Genomic DNA, 19,706 nt, shown 5'->3' with positions numbered 1-19,706 from the left:
AGTTTTTCCATCAAACCTTAGATAAGCAAGATAAATTAGGAGAACCTATATTGTAGGGAGGGTGTCAGTGGATTGATGCCACGTTTTTCCACAGGGTCCCTCATGGAGACACTTAGGTGGCACTCTGCTAGCATCCATGCGTGCACACAATCTCACCCTCGCAGGTAGTTGCAAACAGCCACTCACACACACAGTCTAAGCCTGAACCGGAGACGAAAAGGTGAGAGGGGTTCTCTGAATGCAATTCTGAGGCATTAAATGGAACCAACGCACTTGAAAGCAACAGAGGCAAAGAACCAAGAACGAAAGCCTGCGCACGGTTTTTATCCCAAAGGGTTCCAGGGGCGGGCAGAGCACCAGAAGCCAATAGTTTGAGGGCTAGGGGGCAGAGGCAAGGTTGAGTGACATAACAGGGGCCAATGGGAGAAGGGAGGGGAGGGGCGGTGGACCAGTGACCAGTGGGGTGTCGGTAAAGAACTTTTAGCACAGTGGTGTGGGGAGAGACCACGCTGAAGAAAGAACCATTTCATTGCAGAGTGAAGACATTGTTCAGTCATCAAGGTGAGAGTTAGTGCATTTTACTGTTACTGCACAGTAAATTGTCTGTTTTTATGATGATGTTCTTGCCGTATAGAACAATCACATGCTTTCAATTAAGTCCCTAGCAGATGACAGTGACAGTAACCATGAACATGGCTCAACTCAGCCCATGAATAGGAATCTTTTTTTTTTTTAATAAGAAGACACCCCACCATCTGCTAAGGTGCAATGTTTTGTAACAAATGTTTTTTAGAACATTTCAAAAGACATCACAGGTGCCTGTCTTTTTCTATAATGTAAGTCTTCACTGAAGTGTCCTTCTTGTTGTGAAATACCAAATTGTATATCTTATTCTCTACATAACTTTAATGTTTCAAATATAGTTCTAGTCCTGTTTTCAATTGATGGGGTTTTTATGTCAAATGCTAGCAAAATAGTACAACATACATGAGACTTTACAAAAGACACAGCAAGAGATACAGTCATTGTACAAAAATAATTAATTGGTAAACAGTTAACAAATTACTACTGCAATCAAAAATATTTAGACCCACTTCATGTCTCCCTTTATTCTAGTTATTACACTTTGAAAGAAGAAATTAACCTAATTAGAAGAAAACTCCAAATCCTTTTATTAAAAACAGCTTGCCCATAAAACCAAGATTTGCTTGACAATTTAGCCTACCTCTTTCATTCAGTATAGTAAAGGTTTTCCAATGCCATTCAGCAGCATCCTGAATTGACTTCTACATTTTTGTTTTAAATTAACATTACAGTGCTGTTCAGTGCCAGCAGGGTTTGAAGTTGCAACACCATCTGTGGCAGTTGCAATTTCTCATGGATGAAGATAAGGAATCACAATATATTCTCAGCATTCACACTTGTTTCTCAGTCACTAAAAAGATTGCAGCTGCACTGAAAATTAATTCTTCACAACACACTAGGAAGGCAACTGAACTACTTGCAAAGTTCGTCAAAGCGTGGTGAAAACTTCCTGATATTAGTATGTATGGGAGTCTATACATATGACTAAGCTTAGTCTGATGTTTAATGAGACCATCTGACAGTGGAAGATCTAGCCCTACTAGTCTAGTACTTACTCCACTAGATTTTAGTGATGAAAACAATTACACAATAAGTCATCTGAGACAAAATAAGTGAACACTAAAGAAGTACAGTAGCTTGCCTGAAAGGAGATGGAACCAGAGCTGTAAATTCTACCTAATCTCCTGATTACAAATCTTAGCGCTGGATCATGTCAATGTCCCCACTGATTTTCATGCATTAGGATGAGGATTCACTTTTCCAAGATACCAGATTTGCACACTAGAAGCATTTTACAGGGCATTTTTTCCTGTGGAGATGTTGTTCAAAAACCAAAAGAGAAGACTACAACCTGATGCCGATAGTGTGCACACAGTATGCTTGAATGAGGAAAATTTTTTTAACCACTAGTCCTCGTAGACGTCATCATCGCTGAAAGAGGGCTACAAAGAGTGTTCTTGGAAAGGACTGGTTCTGTATTTTATCCATGTACTCTCTTAGCCTCTCTCCCCACACTCTCAGAAAAAAATGTGTAGTCTCATGGCTTACAGAGTGCTTGCAAGGGACATTTTTGAAATATTATTTCAGTGTGAGAAGAGAACTGATTTTCATTGAGAAGATACTGTCTTCTTAAGGCAGTACAGTCTAGCAAAGATATACTAGATGTTTCTGTTCCTCATAGCTTGTGCAATAGCTTTTCTTCATTTTTTTATCGCCCAACCTGGAATACTTTGTACACACACTTTTCAGATTTTCAGGGAGTGGGAACTGGAAGGTCAAGCTGACACCTGGTAAAGGCTATATAGGTATGTATTTATTGCCCTATTCTAACAGATATCAAATAGAGATTTTACACAGCATGTTTAAAATGTGAGCAACCACTCAAACCTGCACAAGAAAACATTCAATGCTCTTGAAAGAAAATTTCATCCCACCAGGATTATAATGAGTACAAACATAATGATCCTCTGAATAGTCCATCTCAGATGGCTCTTGCAATACTGGCTTCATTGTTACTGTAATTAAGACTACAGAAGAGGATTCAGGGAGATAAGCAGCATATTGATTTTTTAGTAATAGCTTGATAAAGTTTTGGCCAGTGTGTGATCTTTGAGTAAGTGAGAGATGGAAAATTACAACTTATATTAAAAAATCGCTGCTGGTGTGGTTGAGACCAAAGTATTTTGGAAAGAAACCAACTCACAATGAGCCAGAAGACCAAGGTATTCAGGTTTTTTTCTTATTCATCTACATGAGTGTTACCTGTGTGACTATGAATGTTCATTCAAAAGGGCTCCTTGATTTAACTCATGCTGGTAAAGCCAATTTGACTCTGTGAAACATCCAGTTCCTAAGTCTCTGATCCCTCCTGGTCCTAGTAGCACTACCATCATTCCGTGTTCATTCACACTACATAGTCACAGCTAAAAAGCAACAAATGTACAGAAACACCTTGATACTTTTTAACTCATAGTCTAATTAATCTAGAGCAACAGTAAAATAATGAAAATACTTTTAGTAAAATTTCCTCCAGAAAAAATCCAAATAATAAAATGCTAGCTTGTCTTAAATCTAACTAACAAGGCATTTATATTAAACAAGATATGGAGCAATAATTAAGTTACTTATTCAAACAGATTTATGGAACATTAGCAGATATCTACACATATAACATCTCTCAAAAACATACTTTACTAAAACCACTAAAAATATATCACTTAGAGATATCTTCAAGCTTTTCTGTTCAGCAGTCTTCTCTCCCCTCAAGAAGGTAGAAGCAGACAAAAATATCTTATTTTTGTAGGTCATCCTAACAGAGAAAGCAATGGACTCTCTGTCCTCCCCTACTTCGCTTCCATGGTATACTTGCTTTTACGTGTTTTTCACTTGCCTCTTCATTTCCTCATCTGGAAATAGAGGCCATAATATTTCTTTGTGTAACACTCTGAGATCTAAAGATAACAAAATGTTAAATAGTAATTAAAAAGTATTATTTTTACAATGCATGCAGGAGAAAGGGTATCACAGGGCCAACAATACCAACTGCCATCAGCACTATTGTCTTCAGTCTCTCACACATACATTGAAGTACAGATCATACTGTATATAAAGAGACTAAGGATGAGAGAAATGAGTAGTGTCATTCTCATCTTATAGGTAGGGCTACAGTTTAAAGACAATATTCAGGGCAGGGTCTACCTCATACCTTGCAAAAAAACCCCCACAACATCAACCAGCATTTTCTCCTAACAGGTACAGAAGGCCGATAGCACCCTTTGGTCATGGCCTGCCAGGTCTTATGATTAGACTAGTTTTTCCAGAGGCTGACAGTCTCTTCTTTGAGTGTCAGGGGCCATATCTACCTTTTACAATCTAGAAAGCTGCGATCTGACTCAGTGATGGTGACCACCCTGCCGCCTGAAAGCTATCCCACTGTATGGAAACTCCAAAGATACTGAAGCTGAGTTCTCATCTAAGAAGTTTGCTGAGAGAGGATGTGGCACACAGGTTGGAAAGGGGAAGCCTTGAGTTATGGCCAGTTCCCTCAGGTCTCTAGAAAATGCACTGTGTTTTAGTCATTGTACAGTGGAAAGCCTTTCTATGTAGTTCATCAGATGGTGACATTATTAATCAGTGGCATTTGAAATGAGAATAAATGAAGATAGTTTGCCATTACTGCTCTCTGAAGCCAGGCTATGTCTAATCTTTCTGAAAGTTGATGTAACTCTCTAAAAAATATTCATAAGAAATTGTTGCGTTGCTTGGTTTGGTTTAGCAAGCCACAACCTTCCCGGAGAGCACAGCGTGGCTGCTTAGGGCAGGGCGGTCATTCCGCCCCACGTAGTGCTTTTGAACAGCCCTGAGCTCCTGCTCCAGTTAGCTGGGCCCTGCAACACAGTGATAGTAAAGGAGGCGAGAAGGGTCTCTCCATCAGGAAACTTTATTTTTACATGTTGGTCCACTGCTTCCCAGAGGCAGAGTGACCTAGAGAGACCACCAGGTCAGGCAGCAGGGGGTTTTTCTCAGAGTGCAGGGCTGGTACATGGGCAGAGTTGGGGTACAGAAACCAATAGGGAGAACCTGAGGGAGTGGCCAGGACTAGGGACAGGGGAAGGGGGGCCCATGTGGAAGGTGCAGACGATTAATAGGAAAAAGCAGTGGGGAAAATACAGCACCATGAGAAATTAGTACTTAGTTACTACAAAGTAGCTGTCCCTTCTGTTTTCATCTTCTTTTCCTTTCAGAATTGTCTTACATCTACGGAATCTAAACAAAACTGTTTTCTCAAAATGGAACAAACTGATGAAAGGGAGTCTCCTAGACCACCAGCCAGACCTAAAAGTGGTATAAGTAAATCAATCTCACATCCAAAAGCTTCCACTTGAAATGAATAAAACCCTTCTTGTTAAATCCTCTCATTATGCCTTCCAGTCATTAGAAAAGAGTGCTGCATATTTGGTGGCTATTTCCTACATACAGGCAGGGGAAAGGCAAATCTGCATTAAAACATATCAGATCTTTTGCTGTCATTCTGTCAACTGCTCTCTATGCTTGACATCCTCTTGAGACTACATCTGTAGGCCCTATACAAATGTCATTTAAAAAAATGCATTACTTTCCAGTACCATCTGTTATTTCAGCTGTTTTCATAATGATCAGTTTAGTTTCTTATGTAATATTTCCTGTCAACTTTCATTTCCAGAGAGATGTAGGTGGTAAGATTTCTGTTGCCTTTCCTTAGGTTTTAATCTCTTTAGTTGAAGTAGATTAATATCCATTATGACAAATAAAGTACATAAAATGAACTGGCAGAAACTGTGGATTGAGTGTACAGTGAGAATACTCAAAATAAAAGTTATTTTCTTCAGAGAAATATTAATAAAATAACTCAGAGAAATAAAGATATTTTGGTTTTATTTTCCCCTAGCGCAGTGGATAAGGCACTGTCAACTCGCCTGAGCTGCCCTTTTACCAGACCACCCGCGAGTTTTACCTGGGGAGAGAGGAAGTAGCATTCACCAGGGCACAAGAGAGATCCCTCTTTTCTCTACACAGTGCTTCCCCTTTCATCATGGAGGAGGCATCTTGCTAAGTGGATGTGGATAAGGTAAGCTACACAACTGTCTTGACAGTTTTGCAAGGCCCAGGGCTTCCAGGGCACTCGAGTCCTGGGGCCTGAACAGTTTGAGAGTATTGTCTTAGGTCTGTGATAAAATAAAATGGATGAACGATTGGGTGAACGTTCAGGCTCAAAGAATTGAAGTGAATGGGGTAATATCTGGTAAGACATGGGTGCTAATCCAGGGCTCAGTTTTAGGGCCAGTTCTCTTCAGCATTTTTATCAGTGACCTGGATATAGGTGTCGAGTGCACACGAAGTTTATGGCTGATAATGTATTAAGTGGAATCACTGATTCCAAAGAGGGCTTACAGAGACATCTTGATTAGAACACTGGGAAATCACCAACTGTGTGAAATCTAACAAGGACAAATGCTGGATTCTGCACCTGGGGAGGGGTATGTATAGACCAGAGACAAGAGGTTGGAGAGCAGAAATGCAAAAAGGGAACTGAAGGCTTTCAGCAGTAAGTGCAGCAAAAATAACTCATTAAAAGAAGTTATTGTCCCACTTATACACAGCATTGGTGCAACCTCCCCTTGTGTGCAGTTTTGGGCTCAACAGTATAAGTGTAATGGAAAAGATTCGGAATGTGTCTAAAGGAGGGCAACAAATATAATGAAAGGACAAGTGGGCAGGATTTATGAGGAGTGGGTGAGGATACTGGGTTTGTTCAGCTAAGGGAAGATGATACTGAGGGGTGACCTCACTGCTGTCTACAACTTCCTTATGGGTGGAATGAAGTGGATGTGGTGTTGTCCTTCCTGTCATCTGATGATAGGATGCAAGGGAAGGTGGACATAGACTGTGCACCTGCCTGACAATGGGAAATGGTGAATGAATTCCTTTTTTTTGCTTTGATACCAACAGGAGATAGTATATGGTAGTATATGTTGATAGTATATGAACTAAGGTTCCAGAAGAATCTTGCCCTGTTAGTGCAGTAAAATTGGAGAAATAGTCACCTAAAATATTTAATGCTGATAAAACCACGAATTTGTTGGCACTGGAGTGTTGCACTGGGGATCCTGCAACACGCATATATCAAACCAGGAGTCCCGTGGAAAGGAAATATATATGGACAGACAGATTCTTGCTAGATGTTTCAGAGATGTTTATTTCTCCAGCCGCATGGCCGGGGCTCTGCCCAGGAACTGTTCCAGTCACGGGACCAAGGGTCCTTCTGCCCGCGCAGGGAACACAAACCAACCAATGGGAACGAGGCTGAGCAGGGGCAGGGAAACCCCGTGTCTGTGCCCTCAGGGCCCCTCTCCCAGGGCTACACGGCGGGGGAGGGACCCCAACACCTCACCCGTTTTATTTTAATAAAAGGAGAATGAAAACAACTGGATAAACATAACAAGAACAGTTTCAAAACAAAACAAGCCACCCTCCTGAGTCTTTAAATGTCCAATCAGATTCTGTGGAACATCTTAGGGCTGACAGAAGGGAGACAGAATTCTCTGAGCATGCTTTGTGGGGAAACTGAGGCAGGAGAGGGTTTAACTTCTTCCCTCCCCCTTTTCATCCCCCACTCGGCATTGGAAAGGGATTTTTGGGGAAACAATTGGCAAAAGCATGGTTTTGTGAGGGAAACCATGGATGAAAAAACTGATTGGGAATACACTGGGGGTAATAGGACATAGGGTAAAAGGGAAAGGTGGGATTAGGAAAGGGAAACTGTACGGGGGGCTTACAATGGAGATATTGTCTAACATGACTACGATTTTTTGCATATATACTGCCTTTCACAGAAACACCATCAGGCCCAGTGACCTGCGATGCTTGTAACCCTTTTCTACCTCATATAATTTTGAATTCTACCACCTCTCCATCTCCCAAGCTTGGGATGCATTTTCCAGGGTTATTCTTTTTAATAGCAGTTCTATGCACGAATATGTCTTGCTGGTTGTCACACCTTGTTATAAAACCATAATTTTGCTTAACATGATACCATTTTACTATCCCTAAGGTCTTAGTTACTATGATCTTTTCCTTTTTCCGAGTGGCTGCTGTTTTCTGTCTCGCTGCGTCTTTGCTCTCTCTTTCGGTCGCTCCCGTGTTGGAATTGTCAGGGCTGCTGGTGCCTGCGCGCTCTTCCCGGGGTCGCGTTCGGGGCTGCGTGGGCCGGGCCGGGCCGCACCGCTCAGTTCTCCGTGCGTCGCCTCCTCTGGTCGCAGCTTCGCTGCCGCTGCCGGGCGCTGCACCCACATCTCGGCCAGGCCCCCGAGCGACGATCCCCCCGCGCCCTGCTCCAGTGCGTGTTTCGGTTCGGCGCGGCTCCGTTCCACCGCCACCGCTGCCAGCCGCCGCCCGCACGCCGCCTCTCTCGGCCGGGCGTTCCCAGGGCTCGCTCCACCACACGCTGCACGGGGCCGGGCGGGCACCGCTGGGTCCCGCCGCTCCCGCCGCGCCTCGCTCCACCACCGACACTGCGGCTCGCGTGGCTCCACCCGCACGCGGGAACTGCCTCGCTGCTGCTCGCAGAGCGCTCGGTGCACGTGGCCTGGGCCGCACGGTCCCTGCGCCAGGCTTCCCTTCACCAGGACACAGCTGACATTGCTCAACAGTCTCAGCAACTAAATAATATTCACGAAAATATTCTTCCATCGGCATATATTTTGACTCCAGTATTAACTGTGTCCAAACGGTTTTCCAAAAGCCCTTGGTAATAATTAAATCCCAAGAAACATAGAAAAAGTTCTTAAACAACCATGCCAGGAAGTGTTTCAGTTCTTTTTGAGCTTGAATCAAGCTAAAATTTACAAATCGTTGTTCAAGAATCGTTTTAAGTTTAAGATAAATGTCCATATGTGGCTCGGAGAGCCAAGAGTCTTCCCACTGTTCCTCCATAGTTTAGATACGGAATAGCAAAGCAAAACCAAGAAGAGGAATCCAAAGTTTCAGGGTTTACTCACACAAATCAGTCGCTTAGGGATCGGGGCTCGTTCTGCCCGCATTCTCTACCATTTGTTGCAGTGGGGATACTGCAACACGCATATATCAAACCAGGCGTCCCATGGAAAGGAAATATATATGGACAGACAGATTCTTGATAGATGTTTCAGAGATGTTTATTTCTCCAGCCGCATGGCCGGAGCTCTGCCGAGGAACTGTTCCAGTCACGGGACCAAGGGTCCTTCTGCCCGTGCAGGGAACACAAACCAACCAATGGGAACGAGGCTGAGCAGGGGCAGGGAAACCCCGTGTCTGTGCCCTCAGGGCCCCTCTCCCAGGGCTACACGGCGGGGGAGGGACCCCAACACTGGAATATGTTAGAATTTTCCCAGCAACATGACAAGCTACATCTTCTTTCAGTCGTTCACTCCAGTGCCTCCAGGTGTAAGTAGTTTTTTGTACAAGCATCCTCACAGGAATATAGATGTACGCATGAACGTGTGCATGTCTTAATTATATTAAACAGGATTTATTTTCTCTAGAGCAATATCAGCTTATACATATCCTCATGTGGGAAAAGGCATGCAGGAATAAAATACCACTGTGTAGTAGTTAGAGGTGAAGGGTTAGCATGGCTTTGTGCTTTGCATTTGCCCTGAGGAAAAGAGATCTTAGATGCTGCCATGGGTTTTTTCCACTTCTTGTATAGCTGCTCTGTGTATCTGCACCATATGGAGCTTTTCCTTTAAATCTTTTTTTTCAATCTTGTTTGTAGCCCTTATCATAGAATTCCTTTATTGACACTTACAGGTTTCAAGTTGTGTCTCTGAGCTGCATGAGTCCCAGCTGTAAATAAAAACATAGTTCATTTGTTTTCTATAAGGTTCACTGAAGCTGATGGGACTCTTTACAGTGAGTTCAGTGGGAGCTGGAAAAGTCCTCACTTGTACTGAGTTAGTTTTCCCTGTAGTCCAGTTTCTAAGTAATATTTGTGAAAAAAATACTTCACAGAAAAAGTGATGGCATAATAATGCAATTTGCCACACATTTGTTATATCCAGTAGAACTACTATGCTGTTGCAATATTATTACTGTGAAACGCCTTTATTTCACAGTAATGGTACAGTGACACCATGTCCCCTGTACAACCCCTTTCTCTCTTACACACATGTGATAGCATAACTGAAATCTTATTTTCAGACCTGTGCTGTCCCTTCTTTATAGACTGGAATTGAAGAATGCCTAATAAAGGAGCTCCTTTTTTTTTTTTCCTTTTCTTTTTTTCTCTTTTTTCTTCTTTTTGTTTTTAATGTCGAAGTAGTCATATTTTACAAACACAGTCTCTCTCTAACCAAATTACCTAGACAGTTGTCAGGATTCCATTCAAACTCTTTTGTTTCTGTAGATGCATGAGGGATCCCCTATTTCCTTTAACATGTCACTTTTACAATTGCAAAAGGATGATAATTCTTAAGGAAAATGATGTCCTTCATCTCATAGCTTCCTACAGAATATAATAGCTGGAATATAATAGGACTGAAAATGCAGTATTAGTATTGCTCAATAAATCTTGAACAGTGTAGAATTTCAGAAAGAATATCTTCTCTTTAGAAGTACAGCTTAGGTAGAAGCAGCTTTACCACTACTTCTATCCATACATTTCTCTTGGACTGTCCATGGGTCACAAGCAACCCCAATTGCTTATAACATTTTGTATTGTAATAATGCTAAGTTTACTATTTTGTTTTATATATTATAAACATATTTCTTATGTATGTTAATGTCTATGTTGAAATTTACTTCCTTTGCATTATTTCACCCTTTTACCTTTTTTTTTTTAGTTTTATCTTAAGTAATCATAATTGTTCTATTCTGTTCTCAGGAGCATGGTTTTTCATTAAATTTTGCTCCTATCAAATAGAAACTCACTGCACTAGGTAGTTATTCGTACTGTTCACTTTTAAGACCCTGCATTTTTGTTTTTGAAACATTTATACTATTATTGTATTATAGCATCAGCAACTTATGAGGAAAATTTAAAAATAAGGCACAATTTTAGTGATTTGCAATAACCCATTTCTTTGGTATTTTACTCCTCTAGAAGAGGGTATCTGGGGATTAGAATTTACCCCCAGTTCCAACCTGGGCCATAGTCTACTGGTTTGACTACTACTGCTACAACATTCCAGGGAATGCAAATGCAAACCTGTACCACTGGAAAAACACAGGCTTTGTGTAATCACTCACTACTTTAACAAATGTGTACACCTAGCCTAGTAATAACTTGTTTTCCTTCAACTGACCCATTTTAAAGTAGCCATAACTACGCACAGTGAAAATGCAGGAGGACTGGGGGTCTGCTACTGAGACTTATATTGGAGTGTGAGACAAGACAGTTGTGGAAGTGAAACTTCAGACAAAGAGGTTGTGTTCTGTTTAGGCTGTTCCAAAGTTAGACCACCACAGCAGGATAGTTTTTACATGGCAACTTTGAGCCTGGGCTACAGAATTTTGATTAAGCAGGCATTCAAATTTACACATCTAGACACCTTTTTTCATGAGCTGGGCCAAAATTAGTTACTAAAATAATATTTCAAAATAATTTCTCAGATGATAAGTAAAGCTTAAGAAAGAATATACATTTCCAAATCCCCTCTACAGCTCTAACCTCTTATCATACATGTACAAACTTCTTTAGAAATGCCTTTGCCAAGACCTCATTCGAGCCCTTTCATTTCTGTGCCTTGATCTAAACTGACAACAACTGGTTACTTTTCCAAAGCTGCTGCTTTGGTATTTCATTGTCCTCTGTGGTGAATCTCTTCAGGTTCCCTGTGAAGATGAGGAAGGTACATCAACACCTATCTGCATTAGCAGAACCCGTAGAGGGACATGAACTGTAAGAGAAAGAGAAAACTATGACCCTCTTATTGTTCCAAAGGAGATAATAGGACAATAATAGAGCTAGAGATACATGAGCATTTTGATAACTTTTTTTTCATAAATCTATTGACCCAAAGGACCAGCTAAGGTGACAAAAGGTTGATCAAGACAAAGAAAAACCAAAAAAAATCATTAATAAAAATCTGCAGACAGCAACACATGATGATTTGGAACATATTTATCTATTTTATCACTGAAAAATTTGTGCTTGTGACTTGATGTTGGGAGGTGATAGTGGAGTACAGTGAAGTGTTCTAATATTTACCTTAAATCTACATTTCAAAGTCAGTGTGTATCTGTTAGCATTTACTACTCAGTAAATGATCCTTTATTCACAAACTTGTAATCTCACTGAAGGCTTGACTTGCAAAAACCATCCGGGTAACAAAATGCTGTGACATTTTTAAAAATGCAGTGAGAAGGTAATAAAAATTTAAGGTTTTGAAATTACATGCTGAAAGCCAAATTATTTAATTTGCAGATCGATAGAATAAGCTCTGCAAGAGACACGTGTACAGGCCCCAAAACCAAAGAAGATGATAATAGCAGGTGCTAGGGGCAGGGTGGGAGCTAGGACTCAGGTTCTTTACAGGCAGGAGATTATTTGGTTTCTGACAATTACTGTTTGATAATATAAGTTTTTCTGATTTTCTTTTTTCAAAGACTCTTCAGAAAGATGCATGCAATAGATAGTAAAATAGCACTTACAGAGGATATCACACTAGTGTAAAATCAAATGAAAGAAAAGCAGAGTATTGAGTTTAATGAAATATTTCAAATTATGTTCAATAAATATATTAAACTCAATATTTTTTCTTTCATTTAATTTTACTGAAATATTTCAAATTATGTTTTAATAAATATTTTAACCTAAGATGAAGCATAGATCTTTACTCCAGTTTTCATGAAGTGCCTTTGTCTTCCTGAAATACATTATTGCTAAATCAAAGGACAAAAAGAAATGTATCCTAGTTTTGGTATTTACTTAACAACAGAATAAACTAAATAAGTAACGTGTTTGTTATGTCTGCAAACAAAATTAATTAAATGAAACAAAGCAGGCTGAATGGACATGCCAATGTCTCTGTTTTCAACAGAGCCTCATTCTGGAAATAGTAACATACTACAACAAAACCCAAAAGTTTCTTGTTCTGTGTAGTTATTTACTTGCTGAGCAATGATTTGTGATCCAAGAGTTTTCATAACAAATGATACCCAAACAGCTCTACTCTGATTAAAAATCTTTCTGTGTCATGCACACACACCATCTCCAACCAATGCCCTAGAGAAGAAAATGAAATTAAATTTATTAGACAATGGAGAAAAATTTAAACTAATTAGGTTATTTGTATTTGCTCTCTAGAGACTGTTCATTCTTCTTGCCTAAGTAAGCTTTTGCAGTTGCATCCCTTTTAAAAGGATGCTTTCAACAACCCATTATCACTACCCATAATTAAGCCAGGACCTTATCACTGCCTTTTTCATCCTCACAGCAAGGCACTCATACATTTAAGTCACCCACAATCACACCACAACTATTTGATTATTGAGAAGGAAAAGATGGTCAGACTTACAAGACTGGGTATGTATTATTAACATCAGCTTGGAAAATGTTGTGGTCAAGCTATGGTAAATATCACTGGTAGTGATATTTCAATACTGGTAGTATTGAAGAGTTTGGGAAGTCAACTAGGGCTTTCAATGTGAAACACATGACATAACCACAAGCTGCACTTTATGAAATTTGAAACTATTACATGAGGAGTGACCTAATTTAATTGTTGTGGTTCCATGTGTTTGAAGTTAATAGACCCTTTCTTACTGGGGGCAACAAGGCCTTTAACAAAATACCAGCCCTACCATGCCAAGTTGTTTATCTTTGGGGACTCATTCTTTTCATATTATGATTGATAATATGGATTCCACAGAGGTTTCTTGTACCTTTTACACATTCTATTTGAAGGAGTAGTTAACTGCAAGTTCAAACAGTTTTCCTATCTGCAGGTGTAATGGGGGGGTTGGAGTCAGACTGCCCACATATGGTGTACCAGGTCTTCAGCCAGAAGCAAAATGAGGATTCTGGAGATGAAGGCATAGCTTCACTTTCTAATATTTACAGGCAATATTCATCTGACATTGTTCAAAGCTTTGTTTTTATAGAAGTATTTTATAAATTCTTTTAAATTTATTTACTTTGTATGCATTTATTTCCAGTTCTGTATTTCCTCCCCAGAGGAAAAACACCCTCAAAAATACTACCAGACAATTAGATTACCACCTTCAATTTTTGAAACAATTCTTCAGGCTTCCCAGCCTGACATGATGGCCTTTTAATGCATCCAACAACAAAAATTAATACCAAGTTTGCCTCCTAGTTCCTTTACCCTTGTTGTTTTCTATCCATCAGCCCTTGTCTGATGTCATGTAATTTCTCTTGCTCTCAAGAAAAATATTTGACTTTGTTTTGAATCATAATGAAAATTCAAACTACCCAAATTTCCTTTCAGCATTTGAGATCAAGACAGAATATTTTAGCATTCCAAATTCAAAATATTTTACTGTAATCTGCTTAGGGACATCACAGGACTTCTATTTTCATTTTCATTTGGATTCAGCTTCCCTGCAGACTAGGCAGATCGTGTTACATGTTGTACATTTTGGGGAAAAAATCACAATGATTTCCCACATGAAATTTTTTTACTGTTAAAATGGAAGTTTTCCTGTAGAGAATTTTGATTTGGGGAACAATTCATTTCCATTCAGAAAACACTTTCATAGGAAATATTTTATTTGCTGCTGAGCAGCGCTTACATTGCATCAAGGCCTTTTCTGCTTCTCAGACTGTGAACAGGCTGGGAGTGCACCATCAGCGGGAAGAAGGCATACCTGGCACAGCTGACTTCAACGGAATTAAGGGATATATCATAATATGTGGCATCATGCTTAGCAATAAGAAAGAGGAAGAGGTGTGTTACAGTGCGGACACTGTAACATGCGTATCAAACAAGGAGGCCGGTGGAAAAGAAATATATATGGACCGGTTCTTGGTAGATGTTTCAGAGAGATGTTTATTTCTCCAGCCACATGGCTGAGGATGTGCCAAGGAACTGAGGCAATCACGGGACCCGAGGGTCCTTGCCCACACAGGGGAACACAAGACAACCAATGGGGAACAAGGCTGACCAGGGGCTAGGGAAACCCTGTGCCTTCCCCCCGCGGCCCCTCTCCCAGGACCCCACGGCAGGGGGGAAGGGACCCCAACAGAGGTGGTGCTTGAAGTTATGGCATTTTTCTTCCCAAGTCAACACTACGTGTGATGGAACCCTCCTTTCCTGGGGATGGCTGAATACCTGCCTGCCCATGGGAAATGGTGAAGTAAGTCCTTGTTTTGTGTTGCTTGAATTCACAGCTTTTGTTTTACCTACCTAAACCATCATTATCTCAACCCCCAAATCTGCTTCCTTTTACCCTTCCAATGAACTTCCCCATCCCACTAGGGAGGAGACAGGGAGTGGCTGTGCTTCTAGTTTTTGCCTGGGCTTAAACCAAAATCTTGTTTCAAAATACTTGAATTACTCTTTAGATTATTTAAAAAATATTTTTCATTAAAAGAATATGGATTTTAATCAAATTATTCCAGATTCTGCCAAAATATGACTTCCTAGAACCATGAAAACGTCTAAGTGTTAGCCAGATATCTGACCAAAAGTCTTTATGTCCCATTTAGGAGCTAGAAGATACTTAAGTGCCAGTTATTTTTATACCTGAAACATCTGAAAGACTTAACAGTGAAAACACAACTAGAATAAAAAAAAAAGAAAAATCCAACCAGAAAATGTAGAAGAGAGGAGGCAGAGCAGTCAGCTCTGGTATAAGGTTGTCTTCTAGAACATAGGGATGTTGTCCAGGTAGAAGAGGAGATGGTACTCTCCAGCAGTTCAAACACAGTCTCTGTGTAGGAGCTGTATAATTTTCCAGGGTGTGCTGGCTCTGGAACTGATGGGAAATCAAATCCTGATTGTGGGAGGAAGTGAGTCACACATTCTGGGGATTATATGAAAAGATTGTCCAGGGATATGGAGACTCCAGCTCCTCCCAACAGGACACTTTGAAAACTCTTATCATCTTGTACTTCTCTTATCTTTTTTTGACACTTCTATTTTTTTTTGATCTATATCTATATCTATATCTGTGTCTATATCGACATGTATATCAAGTTGCCAAACTATTTCTTCTCCTCTTTCTCCCCCGTAATCACCCATTCAATGAAAATACTTTTATTTTACTTAACGATGTAATGCCTAAATGACTAAGAAAACAGAACTTTCAAAAGCCAACCTGTTAGAGTGAGAAAAAGGAACATAACCTACAAGAGGTTTATTCCTGAAAAGGACTTTGGAAGTAGGAGAAAAGCATATGGAAATTTATCCCACGTTGAATCAAAATAATAGCAATTTCTGAGAAAGTTACAACCTTAGAACACCAAAAATCATCACAACATTACAATACAGGTTAGCCTGAGGAATACCTTGTCACAGAGCTCTCACCAGCAGTTTTATTAAATTATTTTCTCATTATGTGTAAAGGGAAGTTCAGGAGTTTTACAGGTTCCATATATCACTCTTTGACATGAAGTACATTTGAATTACTTTCAATAATTTAAGATGGGATCAGTCTTTTGGTAAGGAGAGAAAACTCTTCATAATCTTTGTTAACTATTTCCAGCAAATGACCGGTACATTACCTACTGTAAACATAACTTCTGCCACCTTTCCTTTACTTCCCGGCATAAAAAGATATTTTAGTTGGCCTTTTGCTTTCTCTTCAACACTAAAAATTCAGGTCCTCACCCCAGGTCTTGGCATTCTTTAATCTGGTTTCCATACCTGTACATAATCTTCTTACCCAAAGAAATCTACGACAATTTATCAGTGTTTCCTGATAATTTACTGCTTACACCTCATAATTCAAAGTGTGCAGTGGAAGCCTGATAGTTCTGGTGTGTGTATATATATATGCCAAGCAGGTGTAGATGCAGAATCACTGTGGGGCAGAAGAACCCTTCTCTGAACTGTTGAGGATAAAAGAGAGTCTTCTTCACTGTGTCCTGTATCTGGGGTCACGTATTTTCTTATGGCCTAAATCCCCTAACAGAATGAGTTTTCTTCCCACCCAAAGCAGAGGACACAGAAAAAGCCTTCTATCAAAAGATTAATACTCCTCAGAAGTAATAATAGAAAATAATTTCCCTTGAACAATAAATGGGTTCTTTGATTAGTATAATTCTCAAACTATTAAGACAGTACTTTCAGACCTTTCCAAAATCACATTCATTCAACAGTTTCTCCCAATCCTGCTTTCTTTAAACTATATAAATTTTTCCTTTTTGAACTTTGCATAGGTAGCTGATACTAGCAGCAGACGACAGATCAGCAGCCCCTGAAAGGCAGAAGACCTCTGTCTGGGCACATAGAGGGTCACATCCTGGTATCTACAGTCTTGAATTCATTTGCATGAAGACCAAGCTGCAGGGGCTGTCATTAGCCTGAGAGACAGATATTATTTTCCAGCCTGTCTTCAGCGGTTATCAGCAAGATTTTTAAAAGCATTTCAAGTAATGGCTTCATGTTTGCTGAAAATTACAACCAGTCAAAACACCTTTGATGGAACAGTTTTACATCAGAAGATGAAGTTTTGTCAACTTGGCTTTTTTTTTCCCCAAGTGGAACATGTCAATTTCAATTAAGCTTTATATGTGGATATGTCAAAATTAATCATTTCAATTTTTCTATTTGGTTTTGATGAAATAAAATGTTTTGATTTGTCTATTATTTTGGGGGTACAATAAAAGACAGGACTGGAAAGGACTGGAAATGTTCAGCTACATCACTGCCTCTTTCTAAAATGCCACACTTGGAAAATTCCTTCCTTTCAGCTGTGAACAATGGTAAGTTCCCTCTGAATAAGTGTTATTTCCCATATTCATACCATTTTACTGGTATCAGAACAGTACTTCCCAATCTAGCTATCAGTTAATCACACATTTCTATATCAAATTAGTGTTGCTGTTATTATTGATTACCTTAGTATTTTTTTTATTACCTTTACCATACCAAAATCCTGTTACTGTCTTGCAAGAAGGCTTTGCCTGGCTTTGACTACCTTTGTTTCTGATGAACATATCAAATGTCTGAGTCTTCTAGTAATCTCCAAGTTATTTTTCAGATGTTTATGGACAGTTTGATAACTTGTTTCAAGTTACACTGATCTGGTTCTTGCTTAGGTCTTTCTTTATTCAATATTCTTTGGTCTTCTATGGAGGGGAGGGGAAGGGAAATTTTTAATAATTTCTATTTCAAAATGAAGTTTTATTCTTTGTCTTTCAAATTTTTCTTTTTTATCCTTTTAACAGTTCAGGGTAGAGAGTTCTTTTGAAAGTGAGTAAGAATCAGCCAACCCACCTTGCATTCTTTTTTTTTTTAAATGTCAGATTATGGTCAATTAATAATGAAAACAGAGTGAAGAAATAGAAAATAGTAAGAAGAATTTATGTTTCTTCCATGTTTAAGAAAATATTTGAAAATAGAAATCAGATCATCATTTATATATAATTTTTTCCCTTCTATTTGGCTATTGTCTTGTTTCCATATTAATAAATTCATTTGGTTTTGCTGTACAGATTTCCAACTTTTTGTTCCAGATCAGGTTGCTGTCACATGAAATGGGGAACATTTTCTATTATCTTGTACATAAAAGAACTATTTTTGGGTTAAATATATACACAGACATAGCCATGAAAATAAACTATAGAAGAACTAAATGAGTTAGATGTGAAAGACTCCAGTATTACTGTATTTTTTTCTCACCCAGATACTCTCCTTGGAAACGTGCCCCAGATATAAAAAGCCATTCTTCCCAACAAAGATGTTGGAAAGCATCTCTGATAAAGTTCAAATTATAGAATAATGAATGCAAGATCTACTCTATGTGTTGTACACTAATTTTGGCAATGCCATTAGAAAAAGAAAATAACAAGGAACACCCATTCATGACTAGCTCAGAGGGTCTCATTTTCAAAGCATTGAAGCAAAAGGCCACTTGCAAAAATATATACCCAACTGTGTGCTTAATCTGCATGCACAATTACTGTGACTTCATGTGATTTTCAGGTATTGAAACTCAACTGACTATTTCCATGCACACAGCCTGATTTGCATTTGCAATCACAGTAAATGTGCATTCAGATTAAATGTGTAATTATGCATGCAACTTTGCACATGGCCCTGAGCTTCTAATATTTGGAAAAAAAAACCCTGAAGGCTGCACTCCTCTCTTGAATACACAGAACTCCCACTGTCCCATTAAAAGGGTAACCAAGAACAGAATATGTTTTCACAGCATCCATCTTTTATAAATAATTTTTTCTTGTACTGGAAATCTAGCCCAAACCCAGAAGCCACTTAACAATTAAATCCTTTGACTACATCATTTATCCAGCCTGTACTGAAATAGGCAAGGTATTTATCAGCTCCTTTACAAATTGGAATGTCATGATGAACACAACTAATGCTGAAAACTCTGCACGACAATACATTGAATAATGAAATACTCTTGTACTCAAAGGGTCCTTTCTTGGTCTGTGCTTCATATCTACAGTAGGAACAAAAGGAAGAGTATAACAGGAACCTGAGCAAGGAAGCTAGAAGGTAAAGACAGATGCCTAAATTACAGGAAGTGAGAAGAATAGTCTCCAGAGCAGGTCTGGAATTTTGTATTCAGGACTCAGCTGAACAGATTAAGAGAACCTAAGCCATAAAAGATTGCTAAACTCAGTGGGGCTTAACTATAACATATTCCTTCATGTTCTATAATCATTACAAGAATAACATCATCTCTTCCCCAGCACCTTCATCTGCAGGAACCCTTGGAAACACAGAAATTCTTAAGATAACAAAAGGAACCAGTGTTTTTTCTGAGCCTCACTATGACACAAGCTGAGAAACCAGAGAGACTGCCAGAGCAGGACACCTATAGGATATAGCTGCTGTTTCCTTCAGAGTCCAGCGAACAACTAAATTCATTCCGTGTCTTCAGTAACACCTCCAGCTCACACTCTTTGGCCAGTGATGCGCAAGGATGTTCTTGAACCCTCTGTTTCCTTC

The 19,706-nt window shown here is 39.4% G+C and overlaps 1 long non-coding RNA gene across 1 annotated transcript; it reads left to right on the top strand.

The window, feature by feature from the left end:
• Positions 1-473: 473 nt before the first annotated feature.
• Positions 474-18,154, top strand: LOC121667230. Its single transcript, XR_006016969.1, has 3 exons — positions 474-561; positions 5,513-5,692; positions 16,946-18,154. It is a non-coding gene; the product is annotated as an uncharacterized LOC121667230 (long non-coding RNA).
• Positions 18,155-19,706: the final 1,552 nt, after the last annotated feature.

The sequence above is a fragment of the Corvus kubaryi genome, unplaced genomic scaffold, assembly GCF_017639235.1.
Source record: "Corvus kubaryi isolate FWS band 111438036 unplaced genomic scaffold, C.kubaryi_AGA036_p1.0 37357, whole genome shotgun sequence".
Classification (NCBI taxonomy): Eukaryota; Metazoa; Chordata; class Aves; order Passeriformes; family Corvidae; genus Corvus; species Corvus kubaryi.
Note: the sequence above shows the minus strand (reverse complement) of the source record. Positions and strands in the feature narration are given on the sequence as shown.